This window comes from Dendrobates tinctorius, unplaced genomic scaffold (assembly GCF_039654945.1).
Source record: "Dendrobates tinctorius isolate UK_male_01 unplaced genomic scaffold, ASM3965494v1 ptg000111l, whole genome shotgun sequence".
In the NCBI taxonomy this organism is placed as follows: domain Eukaryota; kingdom Metazoa; phylum Chordata; class Amphibia; order Anura; family Dendrobatidae; genus Dendrobates; species Dendrobates tinctorius.
The window spans coordinates 4,528,949-4,544,882 of record NW_027361779.1 but is presented as its reverse complement, the minus strand read 5'-3'; positions in this window follow the sequence as shown (position 1 = coordinate 4,544,882).

Here is a 15,934-nt window from a genome sequence, read left to right as displayed (position 1 = left end):
CTGATCGGTCTGTTGTTTTAGTCCTTGCCACAGCTCTGCTGCAGTGTGTGGTGTTTCTCCTAAGCAGATCAGCTTCAGCAGAGCGTGTTGCTGCTTTGCCGATGCGCTGCTGCACAGCTCCCAACTTGGGAATGATGTGGAGGGTAATTCAGCATAGGATGACGAGGTGGAGGAGGAGGAGGAGGAGGAAGAGGGGAGACTCGGCATATATGATGAGGCGGAAACCCTGATTGAGGTTGGGCCTGCTATTCGTGGTGTGGGTAGGATATGTGATGGTCCAGTTTGAGACTTTGTCCCACCCTCCACCAGGTTGAGCCAGTGTACCGTGACAGAGATGTATCATTCCTGGCCACAAGTACTTGTCCACGTGCCTGTTGTAAGATGGACATTCCCGGTTACGGCGTTGGTGAGAGCACACTTTAGATTGTTTAAGATGTGCTGGTGTAATGCGGGGACGGCACAGCGGGAAAAATAGTGCTGGCTGGGAACCGAGTATCGTGGGGCAGCCACAGCCAAAAGATCACGGAAAGATTGTGTCCCCACAAGCCTAAGCGGCAACATCTCCACGGCTAGCATCTTTGCAATGTGCGCGTTCAGTATTTGTGGGTGCGTGGCTTGGTATTTACGCCTCCTTTCATACATCTGGGGCACGGACAATTGGATGCTTTCCTGGGACAAACAAGTGAGCTTGTTGTAACCTGTGTCTGTGCAACCGCAGCTTGTGAGCAAGAGGTATGATGATCACATGCTTCCTGCCCAGTAGATTGGAAAGGCCGTATCACAGGCGACATGGCAGTGGTTTGATCCGCAGTCGCAGACACTGATTTGGTACCCTGTTGTTCAGCCCACCGACTAGGGTGCTTGGCTGCCATGTGTTTCTGCATACTGGTGGTGCTTTGGTTGCCTTTGCCCTGGCCTTTGCTCAGCTTCCTATGGCAGATGCTACAGATGACAACATTTGGTTCAGAAGGACTATCGGAAAAAAATTTCCAGACAGCGGCTGAGCACACCCTTGCCTTGACTTGGAGCACAGAGGGATTGCTCTTGGCAACAGTTGACACACTTTGCACGCTGCTCAAACCAGTAGCCCTTGGTGCCTTTGTTGGTGCTCCGTATCCACCTTCTTCCTCTGTGCTGCTGTGCTGGCTATGCGTGCCAACGGTCTAGGTTGGATCAGTGGTCTCATCATTGACCACCTTGTTGTCCATATCATCCTCCTTCCGTGTTGATATTGGCGACTGGCCAGATGGCAACTGTGTGTCATCACCATCAGCCTCCACCTCTTCACCCGGTATATCACGTGGATGAAAGTGGCTTTCTTCTGGCAGTGGGGTTTCAAATATTTGGCCATAATCAACAGACGATACCTCCTCATGTTCCTCTTCAATGTTGCGTGGTGAAAGGCCAGAGGCAACGAAAGGAAATGGATCAAACAGATCCTCGGAGTGACCAAGGTTGGGGTCAAATGTTTCCTGTGACTCCTGAATGGGTGATGAACTAGGAATAGGTTGAGAATAGGATGACCCAGCATTCTCTGTAAGGACAGTAGACTGTTTTGTCATGGATGATTGGGTGCTGCTAGAACATTTCGTTGAAGCCTTATCAGCCATCCAAGACAGTATCTGCTCTTGTTCTTCTTCCAGACCCGTTTATGTTCCAGACCAGGAAATTTCACCAGGAACCTAGATGTATCAACCTTCTTTGGTCTCCCAGACTCTGTGCCTAATTGGGCACCAATGACAACCCCACATCCATGTCCCTGTCCCTTCACAACAGCGTTTTTAGGAATTTTGGATTTTTCTGCCATAGTTGCATATGTTCATATGCAGATATTGGGGAACAAGGAGCAGTTAGTGCTTTGTGGAAGGTAGCACTACAGCCTAGTACTGCTTTGTGTTTTACAAACAGCACCGCAACAGCACAAAAAAATTGCCCTGAGGTTTAAGGCGAGATTACGCACCCCAGTCACCACACAAGAGAACAGTGCTGGCTGCATGTCAGTTGTGCAGTACGGTGCGTGCGTCCTATTCACTGTGAACACAGCACCGCAACAGCAGAAAAAAAATTGCCCTGAGGTTTTAGGCAAGATTACGCACCCCAGTCACCACACAAGACAGCGGTGCTGGCTGCATGTCAGTTATGCAGTACTGTGCATGCGTCCTATTCGCTATGAACACAGCACCGCAACAGCACAAAAAAAATTGCCCTGAGGTTTAAGGCAAGATTATGCACCCCAGTCACCACACAAGACAATGGTGCTGTGTTATGAATGGGTCACCGAGGAGGAAAACAAGACCAAGCCAAGTCACAGAAAACCAGAGAGATTGGTAACTACGCGGATTGCAGACCCCTTATCCTAACCACACAACTAACAGCAGCCGTGGAGCATACCTACAATGTTTCTAGATGCCTCGTCCCAGCCAGAGGACTAAATAAGCCTAAAGCAAGAAAAGGGGAAATCTAAAACTGCCCCAGTGCAGACTCCAAAGGAATAGAGAGCCCCCACACATGTATTGACAGTGAGACAAGATGAAAACACAAACACAGGTAGGAAAATAGGCTGAGCAAACGATGGGGCCCACACTAGCTAGAAAGGACAGGAAAGGAAAGATACTGTCAGCAATCACGCCAAAACACCCTGCAAAAATGTCCAACACTTCTGATAGCAACAAATACCCTGAAGTCACTAGACTTCTCCCACTATATCAGCACTCTGGCATATTCTGAGAACAGAGCAAAAAGAGGCCAATCTAATAAGGGACAAAAAGCAAACTGGCACATACAGTGACATAAGAGTGGAATTTCAGCACAGCCCCAGCCGGGGCTGGCTGACCACACAAAAAACTGAATAGACCAAACCAAATCAAATGTGAACATTAGCAGAGACAACTTAGATTGAGAAGGCAGGAACTGAGCTGGAATCTAAGACCTCAGGAGGCAGGAAATAATCACCAGCATGGGAATAGGGAGTCGGCTGTCTTAAATTAAGTCTGAGACTCCAAATGCCCACTCCTCTTCCTCATTATCAGGTGGCAGGTCTCTGCTAATTAGATCAGCTTCACTACCTCCTGCCACCACCAGAGGGAGCCCGGAAAGAGAACTCACAACTCCTCTGTCAGCACAACCAGCTCCCTCACCAGAAACCAGAGGCAGACCATAAAATGAGTTCACAACAGTGCTGGCTGCATGTCAGTTGCACAGTACTGTGCTTGCGTCCCATTCGCTGTGAACACTGCACTGCAACAGCACAAAAAAATTGCCCTGAGGTTTAAGGCGAGATTATGCACCCCAGTCACCACACAAGACAGCGGTGCCAGCTGCCTGTCAGTTGTGCAGCACCGTGCGTGCGTCCTATTCGCTGTGAACACAGCACCGCAACAGCACAAAAAAATTGCACTGAGGTTTAAGGCGAGATTATGCACCCCAGTCACTACACAAGACAGTGTTACTGGCTGCGTGTCAGTTGTGCAGTACCGTGCATGCGTCGTATTCGCTGTGAACACAGCACCGCAAAAGCACAAAAAAATTGCCCTGAGGTTTAAGGTGAGATTATGCACCCCAGTCACCACACAAGTCAGCTGGCTGCATGTCAGTTGTGCAGTACTGTGTGTGAGTCCTATTCGCTGTGAACACAGCACTGCAACAGCACAGAAAAATTACCCTGAGGTTTAAGGCGAGATTACGCATCCCAGTCACCACACAAGACAGCGGTACTGGCTGCATGTCAGTTGTGCAGTACTGTGCGTGCGTCCTATTCGCTGTGAACACAACACCACAACAGCACAAAAAAAATCCCCTTCAGGGGTAAATGAGACCCCAAAAATAGCTGAGAAAACTGTCACTACTCAGTCCCTGACCTAATACTTTCAGCTCAGAAAAGAGCTTTTGGGTTTTACAGAGGATTTCTGGCTGATTTCACAATTTTCCAACTTTGAATTTTTATGCCCTTAAATCACAGAGATACGGCACACAAAAAACTTGATAATTAACATTTCCCACATGTTTATTTTACATCAGCACAATTTTGGAACCAAAAATTTTTTTTGTTAGGAAGTTATAAGGGTTAAAAGTTGACCAGCGATTTCTCATTTTTACAACACCATTTTATTTTTAGGACCACATCACATTTGAAGCCACTTTGAGGGGTCTATATGATAGAAAATACCCAAAAGTGACACCATTCTAAAAACTGCACCCCTTAAGGTGCTCAAAACCACATTCAAGAAGTTTATTAACCCTTTAGGTGCGTCACAGGAATTTTTTTTGAATATTTAAAAAAAAAATGAACATCTAACTTTTTTTCACAAAATAAATACTTCAGGTTCAATTTTTTTTATTTTACCAAGGGTAACAGGAGAAATTGGACTGCAAAAGTTATTGTGCAATTTGTCCTGAGTTCGCAGATACCTGATATGTGGGGGGAACCACTGCATGGTGCATGGCAGAGCTCAGAAGGAAGGAGCGCCGTTTGACTTTTTCAATGCAAAATTGGCTGGAATTCAGATCGGACGCCATGTCACGTTTGGAGAGTCCCTGATGTACCTAAACAGTGGAAACCCCCTACAAGTGACCCCATTTTGGAAACTAGACCCCCCAAGGAACTTATCTAGATATGTGGTGAGAATTTTGAACCCACAAGGGCTTTACAGAAGTTTATAACGTACAGCGGTACAATTAAAAAATCATATTTTTTCCACAAAAATGATCTTTTCACCCCAATTTTTATTTTCCCAAGGGTAACAGGACCCTAAAAGTTATAGTGCAATTTGTCCTGAGTACGCTGATACCCCACATGTGGGGGTAGACCACTATTTGGGCGCATGGCAGAGCTCGGAAGTGAAGCAGCGCCATTTGACGTTTTTGGCTGGAATTGAGATCGGACATCATGTCGCGATTGGAAAATCCCTGATGTACCAAAACAGTGGAAACCCCCCACAAATGACACCATTTTGGAAACTAGACCCCCTAAGGAACTTATCTAGATGTGTGGTGAGAACTTTGAGCCCCCAAGGACTTCACAGAAATTTATAACATACAGCCGTACAATTAAAAAATCATATTTATTCCACAAAAATGATCTTTTCACCCTCAATTCTTATTTTTCCAAGGGTAACAGGACCCTAAAAGTTATTGTGCAATTTGTCCTGAGTACGCTGATACCCCACATGTGGGGGTAAACCACTATTTGGGCGCATAGCAGAGCTCGGAAGGGAAGCAGCGCCATTTGACGTTTTTGGCTGGAAATGAGATCGGACACCATGTCGCGATTGGAAAACCCCTGATGTACCTAAACAGTGGAAACCCCCCACAAATGACACCATTTTGTAAACTAGACCCCCCAAGGAACTTATCTAGATGTGTGGTGAGCACTTTGAACCCCCCAGTGCTTCACAGAAGTTTATAACGCCCGGGCGTGAAAAGAAAAAATTTGTATTTTTTCCACAAACATGATCTTTTAGTCACCATTTTTTTATTTTCCCAAGGGTACCAGGAGAAATTGGACACCAAAAGTTGTTGTCCAATTTGTCCTGAGTATGCTGATACCCCATATGTGGGAGAAAACTACTGTATGGGCACACGTCGGGGCTCGGAAGGGAAGTAGTGACGTTTTGGAATGCAGACTTTGATGGAATGGTCTGCGGGTGTCATGTTGCCTTTGGAGAGCCCCTAATGTACCTAAACAGTGGAAACCCCCACAAATGACCCCATTTTGGAAACGAGACCCCCTAAGGAACTTATCTAAATGTGTGGTGAGCACTTTGAACCCCCAAGGGCTTCACAGAAGTTTATAATGCTCGGGCATGAAAATAAAAAAATCGTATTTTTTCCACAAACATGATCAATTAGTCCCCAATTTTTTTATTTTCCCAAGGGTAACAGGAGAAATTGAACCCCAAAAGTTGTTGTCCAATTTGTCCTGAGTACGCTGACGCCCCATATGTGGGAGAAAACGACTGTATGGACACACGTCGGGGCTCGGAAGGGAAGTAGTGACGTTTTGGAATGCAGACTTTGAGGGAATGTTCTACGGGTGTCATGTTGCCTTTGGAGAGCCCCTAATGTACCTAAACAGTGGAAACCCACCACAAATGACCGCATTTTGGAAACGAGACCCCCTGAGGAACTTATCTAGATGTGTGGTGAGCACTTTGAACCCCCAAGGGCTTCACAGAAGTTTATAATGCCCGGGCATGAAAATAAAAAATCGTATTTTTTCCACAAACATGATCAATTAGTCCCCAATTTTTTCATTTTCCCAAGGATAACAGGAGAAATTGGACCCCAAAAGTTGTTGTCCAATTTGTCATGAGTACGCTGACACCCCATATGTGGGAGAAAACTACTGTATGGACACACGTCGGGGCTTGGAATGGAAGCAGTGACGTTTTGGAATGCAGACTTTGATGAAATGCTCTGCGGGTGTCATGTGCGTTAGGAGTGACCCTTATGTACCTAAACTATTGAAACTCCCCACAAGTGACCCCATTTTGGACACTAGACCCCCCACGGAATGTATCTAGATGTGTGGTGAGCACTTTGAACCCCCAAGTGCTTCACAGAAGTATATAACACTCGGATGTGAAAACAAAAAAATCATTTTTTTCCACAAAAATGATATTTTTGCCCCCAATTTTTTAATTTCCTAAGGGTAACAGGAAAAATTGGACCCTAAAAATTGTTTTGCAATTTGTCCTGAGTAGGCTGATACCCTACATGTGGGGCTAAAACACTGTTTGGGCGCATGGCAGAGCTTCAAAGGGAAGGAGCACCATTTGACTTTTCAACTCAGAATTGGCTGGAATTGAGATCAGACGCCATGTTGCATTTGGAGAGCCCCTGATGTGCCAAACAGTGGAAACCCCCAATTCTAACTCCAACCCGAACCCCAACACACCCCTAACTGTTATGATTGAGTCACCGTAGGAGGCAAAAACAGAAATGCTAGCTAAGTCCAGAAAACCAGAGAAGTTGGCAACTATCGGATTGCAGACCCCTGAACCTATCAACACAACTAGCAGTAGCCATGGGGGGTTCCTACGATGCCCTAGACCCCTCGATCACAGCCGGAGAAATAGCTAGGCCTAAAGAAAGAAAGGGGAAAACCAAACTGCCCCAGAGCAGACCCCAAAGCAATAGGCAGCCCCCAACATATAGTGACGGTGAAGCAAGATGAAAACACTAACACAGGCAGAAAGATAGACTGAGCAAAGACGGGGCCCAATCTAGCTAGATAGAAAAGGACAGGAAGGCTGCTGTCTGCAATCCGTGAAAAACCCTATGAAAATAAGAGCCAACAGACTGACAGTGAAAAAGGCCCTGAAGACGCTGGGCTACAAAAAAGCTATGTCAGTACTCAGGAATATTCTGAAGACAGAGCTACAGGCAAAAGGAGATTCAGCTCACCCCAGCAGGGAATGGCAGAATCCAGAAAAGCAAGGAAAACAAAAACAAAACACTAATGCAAACAGGCAAAACAGAAAAACTTAGCTTAGAGGAGCAGGAATCAGACTGGTGTCCTAGAAGTCCACAGAGAAATCACCCGCAGGGCAGAAGGGCGTCGGCAGCCTTATATCCAGTCCGTGACTCCACTCAGCCAGTCATCCTCATCAGGTTCAGGTGCCTGATAATCAGGCTCATTACCTTCCTTCACCAGAATAGGGAGTTCACCAGACCTCAGTGACGAAGGGGAAAATGAACTCACAACACCTAACCCTAATCTCAGCCCTAACCCTAACCCAAGCCCTAACCCTAGCCCTAACCCTAACCCTAGCCCTAGCCCTACCCTAACCCTAGCCCTAACCCTAACCCTGATGGAAAAATGTAAATAAATACATTTTTATATTTTATTATTTTTCCCTAACTAAGGGGGTGATAATGGGGGGGGTTGATTTACTATTTATGGCGGTTTTTATATTTGGCAGCTGTCGCACGCTTTTTATTGTAAAAATAGTTTTTGCATCAACACATATTGAGAGCTATAATTTTTCCGTATTTTGACCCACTGAGTCATGTGAGGTCTTATTTTTTGCAGGACGAGTTGACGTTTTTATTGGTACCATTTTCGGGCACGTGACATTTTTTAATCGCTTTTTATTCTGATTTTTGGGACGAAGAATGAACAAAAACCAGCGTTTCATGAATTTCTTTTGGGGGGTGCGTTTACACCGTTCCGCGTGCGGTAAAATTGATAAAGCGGTTTTATTCTTCGGGTCAGTACGGTTACAGTGATACCTCATTTAGGTCGTTTTTTTATGCTTTGTCGGTTTTATGCAATGAAAACTATTTTATATAAAAAATAATTATTTTTGCATCACTTTATTCTGCAAGCTATAACTTTTTTATTTATTCGCTGATGATGCTGTGTGGTGGCTCGTTTTTTGCGGGACAAGATGACGTTTTCAGCGGTACCATGGAAATTTATATGCGTCTTTTTGATCGCGCATTATTACACTTTTTGTTTGGCGGTATAATAATAAATCATTATTTTTTGCTTTGTTTTTTATTTTTATTTTTTAAGGGGTTCGCTAAAGGGGTTAACTAATGGGACAGTTTTATAGGGCGGGTCGTTACGGACGCGGCGATACCTAATATGTGTACTTTTATTGTTTTTTTTTATTATTTCCAAAAAATGGATTTATTTGGGGGAATATTTTTTTTTTTTCTAATTTATTTGGCGATTTTTTTTAAATTATTTTAACACTTTTTTTTATTTTTTTTTAACTTTATTAAATAGTCCCAGGTGGGACATCACTGTCCTGTGACAGATCGCTGATCTGTCACATCACAGATCACTGTGACAGATCAGCGATCTGTCACAGGCAGTGCAGAAGGCTTCCTCATGCCTGCGCTTTGCAGGCACTGTTAAAGCCAGCTTCCTGCAGGCCCCCGAAGGCCCCCGTCGTCATCTTGGATTCGGAGGCCTGCAGGAAAGGAGCCCCCCGCAGCAGCGCTGCACATTGCGCTGCCGTGGGGGGCTCAGGGAAGCACGGAGGGAGCCCCCTCCCTGCCGATGCTTCCCTTTAACCCCCGGTACACCGCGATCATGTTTGATCACGGTGTGCAAGGGGTTAACGTGTCGGGGGCGGTCCGTGACTGCCCCTGACACATTGTGCTGGGTGTCAGCTGTGATAATCAGCTGACACCCGGCCGCGATCAGCGGCGCTCACCATATGGGCGCCGCTGATCGCGGTAGACGTATTATCCCGTCCATGGGCATAGGGGCCCGCGTCCCATGGACGGGATAGTATGTCGGATGTCAGGAAGGGGTTAAAGTTCAAAATCGGTCATTTTTGACCGAACATAACAGCAGGGTTAAGTTTTGTGGTGACGTGGTTTATGAGGATTGCAGACTAAATAGAAATGGTTTCTGTGTCTACGTCTTTAAAGTGAGTCGATCTACTACGCTATACCTTTCATGTAATTCTGTCTTTTATTTAGTCACCCACATTGTTAGACATGCCTGTCTCTACAATTAAATGGTTACTTGGTTTTACATTTTTATATCATTACTTAGTTGGTCCATTGATCTTGTTTGCACCTACATTTAACATAATTGCAACATAATATGTTTCTTTATTTTGTAAGTCACTTACTGTTCAGTAAGTAAAGAATTCTTAAAAAAAAGAAATGTTGCAGTTTTACAGTGACCACTAGGGTGACCGGATCTCATATGGGGGGGAAAAAATGTCAGAATCTTGTTCGTCTGGACCCCACAAAACGATTCCCCTTTCCTGATATTGAGATAGCCAAAATTTGAGCTCGATCAAACGACGTTAACCCGTGCCGCTCGTCGCTCAAAGTTTGAAAAAATCCAAATTGAGGTATTTTAAGATTTAGGTATTTTGCATAGTCTGTTAGACTATAAAGAATGTGACAACAACATTGCAGAAATAGCCCTGACCAAATTTTCAAACCATTTGTGGTATTTGAATGCAGAGTTGGTGGGATTATCGTTTTTTGATCCCACCATTACAGACAATGAAAAGTTGTTAATGGCTAATAAATTGCTCAGTAGCACAGATGAACCATCAGAGCACGCTAACCTACATGAGTTGATAATTTTACATAGTTATCTAATCTATTCTAGAGCTTTTATTAAAGTAGTTTTTGAAACATCAGAATATAATGCTCGGCATTTGCTTACAACTTGCAGGACATATTGCTTTTGTTCTTCATCTTTTGTCAGAAGGTCGTTAAAGTCGGTTACTTCCTACCTCTTTTAATTTTTCTTTCCTAACTTTTGGATTTACAACCCTAGCGTGCTCTGATGGTTCATCTGTGCTACTGAGCAATTTATTAGCCATTAACAACTTTCCATTGTCTGTAATGGTGGGATCAAAAAACGATAATCCCACCAACTCTGCATTCAAATACCACAAATGGTCTATAGCCCATGTGGACCCTTTGGGCACCCTGGCCCTGACTGTCTAACTTCCCCTCTGCTATAACCTTATCTCTCGGCAGCCCCTCCTACACTTAACCCTATACTACCCACTAACTATTCTATATACTAGAGTGTCCCCTCTAGTGTCCAACCAAGAGTACTACGCATTCCCTATACTATACATGAAACATAAAACATTACTACACTGTATACAATCAGGAACATGAAAACACAGTAATGGTAATACCCAGAAAAGGTAGCAGTACCATAGCATAAATTAGGTAGTACATAAAACATGTAGCAATACCAGTAAGCAAAAAGACATAAATACTGCAATGAACATTATTAAACCAACCCCTTTATACTAGTACTCTGCAAATAATAAACACATGAAATCTACTAAACTAAATAAAAATAAATAATAAAGAGCGTTCGCCGCTTGGGGTCCACCATGCAGTAAATGTTACACCACTGCTAGGTAATGACAGACGAGCAATATGGCGGTATAATGCACACGGGTTAGACTTCACCCGAAGTACGCAAAGCGGGCTCTGTTCACACACAGAGGCGCCGCAACATAAACATACGAAAACACTGAGCCTGTTAGTGTCACAGACCACAGGAAAATGCACACACGGTATCTGGTCACAGGAGCAGGACCCAAGGCAGAGGAGCTGCGTCCGTCTAGACCTACCCTGTGTGCGGCGTCGCTACTGCGGACGCCAAGGAGGGCTGCAACTGCAGCGCGGCATAGGGCACGGCCGCTAGTCGACAAAGCTAGGAAGCAGGCGCAATGTTGGACGCTAGAGTAGAGGTGCGGTATGCACGGTGGCCTAAGGCTTGCCGCTGGTACTGACTGCTGCACTAATTCCCTATCCACATGTGTAATATCAGAGGGAAGGGGTTTCAAATGAGTCAGTCAACAGAGTCATACATCTGTCACCATTCACACATTAGCTTGAAAAGTCTATACTAGCGCATGGCCGAACGGTCATGCGCGCTTTTTATAGCCGTGCGGGACCTTCCAGATATCCGAGATGGACCAATGAGATCTGGAGCAGGACCTGGGCACATGACTCCCGATCTCCAATGGGAGATCGCCTCGTGAGCATGCCCAGTAGGAGCACAGAGGAACTTAGTCTCTGGAGCGGTCTGCTGCAAAGTAATCTTCTCTGCAGTAGATAGACAGCAGGAGACCACAGAATGTGAGTCTCTGGATTCCTGCAGAGCAGACACAGAACCCAGACGCCTAACATTACCCCCCCTCCTAGGGCCCCCTCCGCTCTGAGCCTTCCAATCCACCACCTTGTGCCCATCAGAGGCATAGGTCTCAGACTCCTCCGAAGGCAAGTCTGATGTCCCAGTAGATGACACGGAAAACCGGGACACGTGGATGGTATCAGAGGCGGCAAGATCGCCAGGTTTAAGAAGGGACACGTGGGAGACAGCGGGAGTGGCTAAACTGCCCGGAGCATAGGTTGAAGTGGAATGCCGAGGTGTGTCGGCGGACGTTTCCACTCTCTGTTTAAGGAGGCTATCCCGAGCACATGAGGCGCATGCCCGAATATACTTTTTAATGTCCCGAGCCCTGTGCGGCTTCCAATACCACCCTGCCAGGAGTTTTGTGGTCTGCATATAGCCACAGTGCCCACCCACCCTGGACGCATGTGCCCACGTGAGAACCTTCGGCCGAAGGCGAGGGGGAACAAAAGTCTTTCCCGGCGGTACAGAGTTTGGCCATTGCGGGGCCCCGTTATCCTGGGGAACAGAGTGCTGACAGTGGTAGCAGCAAGAGGAGCTTAGTGCCGGACACACCGTGAGACTGGCGCGAGACGCCTCCATGGGCTCTGGGAGTGAACACTCTGGCTCGGGTGATTCCAGAGGTTCAAAGAGGTTGGGAGCCGGAGTACCACTCTGTCTGGATTGAGCACGCTCCAGCCCGCGCTCCGAGAAATGGAGATCAATACGGGTGGCAATGGCAATCAGCTCCTCCAGACTTGCAGGAACCTCTTTGGTAGATAGAGCATCCTTAATATGCTCAGCTAAACCTCACCAAAACACAGGGATGAGGGCTCTATCAGACCACTCCAGCTCAGAAGCCAGTGTCCGAAAACGAACGGCATACTGGCTGACCGAGAGGGATCCCTGAGTTAATGCAAGGAGCTGAAGAGAGGTATCGTGTGTGACCCGTGCTCCCAGGAAAACCTGCTTGATAGATGTTAAGAACTGAGCAGCGGTCCGAACATCTGCGTCACCACGCTCCCACAGTGGCGTGGCCCACTCCAATGTCCTGTTCGACAGAAGGGAAATAATAAACCCCACCTTAGCCCGTTCTGTAGGAAATCACGCAGGCAGTAACTCCAGCTGGATAGAGCACCAATGAGGTCTGGAGCAGGACCTGGGCACATGACTCTCAATCTCCAATGGGAGATGGCCATGCGGGACCTTCCAGATATCCGAGATGGACCAATGAGATCTGGAGCAGGACCTGGGCACATGACTCCCGATCTCCAATGGGAGATTGCCTCATGAGCATGCCCAGTAGTAGCACAGAGGAACTTAGTCTCTGGAGCGGTCTGCTGCAAAGTAATCTTCTCTGCAGTAGATAGACAGCAGGTGACCACAGAATGTGAGGCTCTGGATTCCTGCAGAGCAGACGTAGAACCCAGACGCCTAACACTCTGGCCCAGACATCACCTCTCTGCTGTCCAGAATCCCTGAGTGTCTATCAGCCATAATCTCTTTCTTCTCTCACTTCCTCAAACTCAGTGTGGACAAATCCAAACACATCCTCTTTCCTCCATCTCACAGATCTTCCTTACCTGATCTTTCACAATTAATGACATCATGCTTTCCCCCATACCGGAAGTTCGCTGCCTCGGTATAACCCTTGACTCTGCCCTGTCCATCAAATTGCACATCCAAGCTCTTTCCCCCTCCTGTTGCCTCCAGCTCAAAAATATTTCCAGAATCTGTTTTTTCCTGCACACTCAATCTACTAAAATGCTTGCGCATGCCCTCATCATCTCCCGCCTCAGCTACTGAAACATCCTTTTCTGTGGCCTCCCTGCTAACACTCTCCTCTCCTGTCCATCATTAACTCTGCTGCCAGACTAATTAATCTCTCTCCTCACTACTCCTCCTCTTCTCCCCTCTGCAAATCTCTTCACTGGCTCCAATTCCCTCAGTGTATCCAGGTCAAATTACTAGTACTGACCTACTAAGCCATCCATAACCTGTCTCCTCCATTTATCTCTGAACTAATATCCCTATATCTTCCCTCACATAATCTCTGGTCCTCCCAAGACCTCCTTCTCTCCTACACACTTATTCGCTCCTCACCTAATTGCCTCCAAGACTTCTCCCGAATAACCCCCATCCTCTGGAATTCTGTGCCCCAACAAGTCTGACTATCAACCACATTCAGATCCTTCAGACGTAACCTTAAAACCCTCCTCTTCAAGAAAGCTTACAGCCTGCAATGACCCCGCTGCCTCCTCACCACTACCGGAGCTACCGCCTCACCATCACCGGAGCTGCTGCAACCCCCCAGTCTACTGTCTCCACCATCCTGTAGAATGTAAGCCCACAAGGGCAGGGTCCTCTCTCCTCTGTATCAGTCTGTCATTGTTAGTTTGCTTACTGTAAGTGATATCTGTAATTTGTATGTAACCCCTTCTCATGTACAGCACCATGTAATCAATGGTGCTATATACGGTAAATAATTATAATAATAATAATACATTCCACTTTTGCTACACACTAAAGATAAGATAAGACTTTTACATTTGAATTTGAGAGCTGGATTTTCCTCCCAAAATTTCATTTTTCATCAATTGAAAGTACTGCAAAGTTTCCAATTGTCCTGAAAACATTGGTATATCCCTCTAAGGACTTCTATAACTACTGTATATTCAACCATTTTCAAGCTTTTAAAGTAAACCTCAACCCTAGTAAAGTTAGTGGTACCTCAGTTAAAGTGATCTCAATATATGCAGATTTGAATAAATGGATGCTAACTAGTGTTGAGCATTCCGATACCGCAAGTATCGGGTATCGGCCGATATTAGCGGTATCGGAATTCCGATACTGACTTCCGATACTTTTGTCATATCGGATACCGGAATCGGAAGTTCCCATCATGCTATGAGCCTGCTTGCTTTGATTAAGCCAATGGGAATCCTCCGAAGTGTGGGCACATCCTGTTAGGCATGTAGGCATGTTAACTATTGGCATGGCTGTGATTGGCTGCCAAAATGATGTCATGATGCACTATAAAAGCCACCGCAGCCCCATTTCTGGTTCACTCTGCTGTGAATTCAGTTAGGGACAGGCTGCTGTAGAAGACTGTGAGGGACAGTTAGAAATAGCGATTCCACCAAACATCTAGTGCTTTACCCAGGCTACATAAACCACCACTGTAGCCTTCTTTGCCCTAGCAGCAGTGTTTACAGCTGTCTGCAAGGGCTGTGTGAGTGCCGCTCACGCTGTGGAGTGGGTCCTGCAGCCACGTCAGGCTGTAGGCCACCCAGTGTGATCACTGCTGCCTCATACATCTTTTATTTTTTGAGCTGCATTTTTTACATAATTTCAATCTAGTGTGCTTCCACCCGTATCCATATACGTTGGTTGCAAACACTGGTAGTAGACAGCGGAGCCTTTCTGCAGCCTTTCAGTGCTAGTTTCCACTTTGCTGCACTGTTCATGGCTGTCTGAGAGGTCTCTGACTGTGTGTGAGTGCAGCTCACGCTGAGTAGTGTGTCCTGCAGCTACGTCTGGCTGTAGGACGCTCAGCGTGCGTCAGTGCCTCACACATATTTTTATTTGAGTGCAGCTCATTTTTTCTTCTATTAGTGTGCATCCATCCGTCTCCATCTACGGTGGTTGCAAACACTATATAGGAGTACACAGCGGAGCCTTTCTGCAGCCTGTCAGTGCCAGTGCCCACTTAGCTGCACTGTTGACGGCTGTCTGAGAGTTCTCTGACTGTGTGTGAGTGCAGCTCATGCTGAGTAGAGTGTCCTGCAGCTACGTCTGGTTGTAGGACGCTCAACGTGCGTCACTGCCTCACACATATTTGTCTTTGAGTGCAGCTCATTTTTTCTTCTCCTATTAGTGTGCATCCATCCGTATCCATCAACATTGGTTGGTTGCAAACACTATATAGGAGTAGATAGAGGAGCCTTTTTTTCTGGCTTGTGCCCTGCCGGCGCAGCCAGATTAGTATTACCCAATTTTTTTGGAGCCTCATCTTTTGCATTGTAGGTTACCTGCCTGCATTGTAATAGCTCCAAAAAGTTGGTGATACTATCAGTTTCAATTCTTTGTTCACATACTTTGAGTTTGTTTCCAACAAAGAAACCACAATAAAAGTTCACCAAACACTACATTTGGAACTTGTGTAGGCCACATCAGCTCCTATTAAAGTGTAGTCCACACACACACTTCATAAAATTAGTGTTTCTTGTACCTGTAACCAGCTGTTCAGGAATAAGCACACTAAGGCCCCCCGTTGTACTTTTCTGCCTATCTTAAGCAGTCTGGCAAGAT